This window comes from Canis lupus, chromosome 35 (genome assembly GCF_011100685.1).
Source record: "Canis lupus familiaris isolate Mischka breed German Shepherd chromosome 35, alternate assembly UU_Cfam_GSD_1.0, whole genome shotgun sequence".
Taxonomy (NCBI): Eukaryota; Metazoa; Chordata; class Mammalia; order Carnivora; family Canidae; genus Canis; species Canis lupus.
In genome coordinates this window covers 27,865,724-27,871,723 of record NC_049256.1, presented here as the reverse complement: position 1 = coordinate 27,871,723, position 6,000 = coordinate 27,865,724, and positions in this window count along the sequence as shown.

Genomic DNA, 6,000 nt, shown 5'->3' with positions numbered 1-6,000 from the left:
GGTTCTTGGTTTTTCTCTTGCTGATATGATGAATCACATTGATTGTTTTACGGGTGTTGAACCAGCCTTGCATCCCGGGGATAAATCCAACTTGGTCATGGTGAATAATTTTCTTAATGTGCTGTTGGATCCTATTGGCTAGTATCTTGTTGAGAATTTTTGCATCCATGTTCATCAGGGATATTGGCCTATAATTCTCCTTTTTGGTGGGGTCTTTGGTTTCGGAATTAAGGTGATGCTGGCCTCATAGAATGAGTTTGGAAGTATTCCATCTCTTTCTATCTTTCCGAACAGCTTTAGTAGAATAGGTATGGTTCCTTCTTTAAACGTTTGATAGAATTCCCCAGGGAAGCCATCTGGCCCTGGACTTTTGTGTCTTGGGAGGTTTCTGATGACTGTTTGAACCAGCAATATTTTTATAAAGCCCATCATTGACCACAAAAACATAAGGTAAAAGAGGAAGGCAGAATGGGAAGGAAGAGAGAATATAAACTCACAGAATGAACCAACACGGTGTTCCACTTGGTTCTAGGTGTATGTTGATCATGTGTTAGAAGGTACTAACTTCCACCATTGTAATACAAACAAGGCAGAAAAAACAAAAACAAAAAACAAATACCCATATCTTGTATATCTACCAAAATTAAATTGAATCATTGAAAAGAATCCAGAAGTGAAAAATCTATCTAAAACATGTAATTGTAGAAATATAAAAGTCAAAAAGGAAAGAACTTAAAAACAAAGAGTTGGTAAAATATTGTAGTTAAGGTGGCAAAAGATAAAAAAGATTGGAAAATTTTAGCCTGATATAAAACCGAGTTGTAATGAAAAAAAAAAAAGGGGGACCCTCTAGTTCTATATACTATTTCCCTCAGTCTTGGAGCTTTCCAGTGCTGCCTGTCAAGAACTTGCTATTCCGGGATCCCTGGGTGGCGCAGCGGTTTGGCGCCTGCCTTTGGCCCAGGGCGTGATCCTGGAGACCCGAGGATCAAATCCCACATCGGGCTCCCGGTGCATGGAGCCTGCTTCTCCCTCTGCCTATGTCTCTGCCTCTCTCTCTCTCTCTCTCTCTCTCTCTGTATGACTATCATAAATAAATAAAAATTAAAAAAAAAAAAAAAAGAACGTGCTATTCCCCTGTTCTTCCAGCTGGTCTTCTTGTGTAGGGGTCTCCTGTGCTGATTCTCAGGTGTGTGTGCCTGGGGGAGATGTCCTGCCCCCTGCCGGGTGCCAGGCTCAGTGGATCTATTTACCCCGGTGACTCCTCTGTTCCCTGGCAGCCTGCCTCTCCCAGGCACCGGTGAAAAAAGGAGGAAAAACAACAATGCCTGCGGCCAGAATTCCAGCTCTAGAAGCAGCTCTCCACTAGTAACTGATGCAGTCTCCCAGTCCGCACTGACCTAGATGCTCCTGGGGCCGGGGCTGATCTGCACAGCTGGAGGGCTCCCAGGGGCCCGAGAGTTCTCGCTGTCTTGTGCCCTCCCCTCTTCCGCCTGTTCCTGAGGGAGCGCAGGATCGCCAGCCGTTCGTGCTTCTGCGCGCTTGGATCCAAGGCCCTGTACCACTGGCCCCGCCCTCCCAGGGACTGCCTCTGGGAAGGGAATGGGGAGAGCCATCTCCCATCTGTTGCCAGCTTCTGGGGTAAAGGCTGATGCAGAGCCAGGCTAACTGGCGGGCTTCTCCCAGATGCCCTGAGGGCTGTGGTGCTCCAGCCCTTTACTGATATCACCCGGAGATTTGCAGTGAACTTTCCCTCGGAGCCTCACCTCTTAGAGTGACTCTGGGAATCTGGAGACTTCACTGCCCCTCATGTGATTCTGCCTGATTTTCCTGCTAAGCACTTTCAGTCTGGAAAAACTGTGTGGATTTTTAAAGTTCCTGCTTCTAAATAAATAAATAAATAAATTTCCCGTTTCTCCAAGACTGGGCTTTCCTGTCCAGAGGCTCTCACCCACCGCTCTGCTTTAGCCCAGTTCCTCATGGGGCCCCTCCCCCACTTCAGTTCTTTTTTTAATTTTTCTGCCTTCCTACCTTCTTAGAAGCAAAAAGTTTTCTCTCTGTAGCGTTCCAGCTGTTCTCTCTTTACATCTCAGGTCGAATTCATAGGTGTTCAGGATGTTTTGAAAGCTATCTAGGTAAGTTTGTGGGGCCAGGTGAGTTGAGGACCCTACTCTTCCACTCTCTTGCCCCACTTCTTTTGATGTCTTGATAATCAGAAGTTCTTAACTTTAATGCTGCGGGATTTATTGATCTATGCCTCTGTGGTGAGTGCTCTATTTATACATTTACTTACTTACTGGTCTTACTTAAGAAATTTTCCCCCATGGTCATGGGAATATTCCCCTATATTACCTTCTAGAAGTTTTACAGTGTTTCCTTCACATTTTTAAAAAAGATTTTACTTATTTATTCATGAGAGACACAGAGAGAGGCAGAGACACAGGCAGAGGGAGAAGCAGGCTCCATGCAAGAATCCCGATGTGGGGACTCAATCCTGGGACCTAAGAATCATGCCCTAAACCAAAGGCAGACGCTCAACCGCTGAGCCAGCCAGGAGTCTCTATTACCCCTTGTCGTAAACTCTCCACAAAATCTCAACCTCTTGCCCAGATTCATTCTTCCTTCAACTCTTGCCATTCCAGGAAATTCCCCCACTTCTCTGTAAAATCTTCATCCGTGAATTAAACTCTGATGTTAAACACCACATTTAACCCTATTTCTCACTCTTTAGTTCTTCATATCTGTAGTTTACTCCCCAAACTATTGTTCCCAGCCTTGTCTAATTTTAAAGATAGTTTTCAAATTTTCGTCCTTTTTGGTCCTCATTATTTAAGTAAGGATTTGTTTTTGTTTTTTAAGTTTCTATTTTTTTTTTTGAAGATTTTATTTATCCATGAGACACACACACACAGAGAGTCAGAGACACAGAAGGAGAAGCAGGCTCCATGTAGGACTCGAACCCGGGGAGCCCCCATGGGAACCTCTGACCTATAGCTGGTCAGCCAGAAGTACAGGTGATAATGTGGCCTTGCAATCAGCATCCAAATTGGCAGTGGTGCAGTCCTGTGGAATTGAGCCCTTACCTGCAGGATGTGACGGTGTCTCTAGGTAGAGGGCATCAAATTGAGATAATCATAGAACCCCCAGCTGGTGTTCCTGAAGCTGATCAATGCAGGGAAAGTCTGCACAAGCTTGGCGACCAGAGGAGCAGTGTGGCATGCAGGTGCTGCAGGAGACTCACAGCAGAGCACACTGTAGAGAGCAGCTGCACTCTCCCCACAGAGAGAGGAATCCCTGTGCTTTACCTTATACGTGTATTGTCTCCTCCAGTCCTTACAACAATCCCAAAGAGGCACTGGTTCTGTTTTCAGACCAGCAGACTCAAAGTTTAGGGAGATTGAGTAATCCTCCCTGAACTCATACAAGTAAAACGTGAGCCAGGATTTGAACAGAGTCTCCCTGTGTCTAGAGCCTATGGTTTCTACTGAGCACAGAGGTAGGAGATCATTTCCTTGCCAAGGCCCTGGGAAAACGTGCATGAGCATGACCTCAGCCCCATGAGGAGCACGGTGATGCTATGGAGGGTGGAAGCCCACTCTGTGGGCCTGTGGGTGGACTGCTATGAAGATAGAAGATAAGACACAAGGTCTCAAAGGTGGGAGGGATCCTGCATGTCCTAGGCATAGGCAGAGGGGAGGATTTCCCAAGGTTGGATCAAGCCCAGAGCAAGAGCCCTCATGTCCCCAGCAGGCACCTGACTGCCCGCTCACTGTTACTTTTGTTCCTGGGGTCACCCAACCAATCTCAGGATACCTAGACAAAGAGACTACTGTGAACAATGATACTGGCGGCAATGGCTTTATTGTCATCATGGAGATAATCAGCTCTGTGTCCTTTTTCTAAAGGGGGTAGAGATGAGAGAATGTACAAAAATAATATTCACTGCTGATGCCACATAGTTCCAAATTAAAGGTAGTCCACACAGTGCTTCTCTGTTTGTTTGTTTGTTTGTTTGTTTTGCTGTTCTGTGGATTTGAATACATTTTTTAAAATTCCCTGTTCTGACCCTCCAGCCATGACACTGTGATGCTCTTTGAGTTCAGGACAAACCAGCCCCAGAGATGCAGGGAAGCTGGGCTGGCTCTGGCACCCCTCCCTCGTTCACCGGTGGTGCTGTGCTGAGCTCGCTGCTTCGATTGTCTCTGTTGGAGTGTTGTACTGGACTTGCCCAGATCTTTCACCTTGACCACAGACTTTTCAATTACATGTCACAGAAAGAATTGATAAGTAGTGATGACCCTGCTCCTAAGTAGGGTATTTTTTTTCAGCAGATGAATGGATAAAGATGTGACAAACACACACATGCGCACACACACATGCACGCACGCAAGCAATGGAATATCACTCAGCCATCAAAACAATGAAATCTTATCGTTTGCAACGACGTGGATGGAACTGGAGGGTATTTTGCTGAGCAAAACAAGTCAGAGAGAGACAAATATCATATGATCTCACTCCTGGAATTTAAGAAACAAAGCAGATGATCATAGGGGAAGAGAGGGAAAAGTAAAACAAGGTGAAAGCAGAGAAGGAGACAAACCATGAGAGACTCTTAACTCCAGGAAACATACTGAAGGTCACTGCAGAGGAGATGTTGGGGGGATGGGGTACCTGGGGTATGAGCAAGAAGGAAGGCACGGGATATGATGACCACTGGGTTTCACATGCAACTGATGAATTATTGAACTCTACCCCTGATATGGAATACTTCCAAACTCGTTTTATGAGGCCAACATCATCTTAATTCCAAAAACTGACAAAGACCCCACCAAAAAAGAGAATTATAGACCAATATCCCTGATGAACTCAGATGCAAAAATTCTCACCAAGATACTAACCAATAGGATTCAACAGTACATTAAGAAGCCTATTCACCATGACCAAGAGGGATTTATTCCCGGGATGCAAAGGTGGTTCAACACTCGTAAAGCAATCAACCTGAGGGATCACATCAACAAGAGAAAAAACAAGAACCATATGATCCTCTCAATAGATGCAGAGAAAGCATTTGACAAAATACAGCATCCATTCCTGATCAAAACTCTTCAGAATGTAGGGATAGAGGGGACATTCCTCAATATCTTAAAAGCCACCTATGAATTTCCCACAGCGAATATCATTCTCAAGGGGGAAAAACTGAGAGCCTTTCCCCTAAGATCAGGAACAAGACAGGGATGTCCACTCCCACCACTGTTGTTCAACATAGTACTAGAAGTCCTAGTCTCAGCAATCAGGCAACAAAAAGGAGAAAAATGCATTCAAATTGGCAAAGAAGTAAAACTCTCCCTCTTTGCAGATGCCATGATATTGTACATAGAAAACCCAAATACTCCACCCCAAGATTGCTAGAACTCATACAGCAATTTGGCAATGTGGCAGGATACAAAATCAATGCCCAGAACTCAGTGGCATTTCTATACACTAACAATGAGACTGAAGAAAGAGAAACTAAGGAGTCAATCCCATTTACAATTGCACCCAAAAGTATAAGAAACCTAGGAATAAGCCTAACCAAAGAGGTAAAGGATGTATACTCTAAAAACTACAGAACCCTTCTGAAAGAAATTGAGGAAGACACAAAGAAGTGGAAAAGTAATCCATGCTCACGGATTGGAAGAATTAATATTGTGAAATTGTCTATGCAAGCCAGGGCAATTTACACATTCAATGCAATCAAAATACCATGGACTTTCTTCAGGGAGTTGGAACAAATAATCTTAAGATTTGTGTGGAATCAGAAAACACCCCGAATAGCCAGGGAAATATTGAAAAAGAAAACCAGAGCCGGGGGCATCACAATGCCAGATTTCAGGTTGTACTACAAAGCTGTGGTCAGCAAGATTGTGTGGTACTGACACAAAAACAGACACATAGATCAATGGAACAGAACAGAGAACCCAGAAATGAACCTCAACTCTATGGTCAACTAATATTCGATAA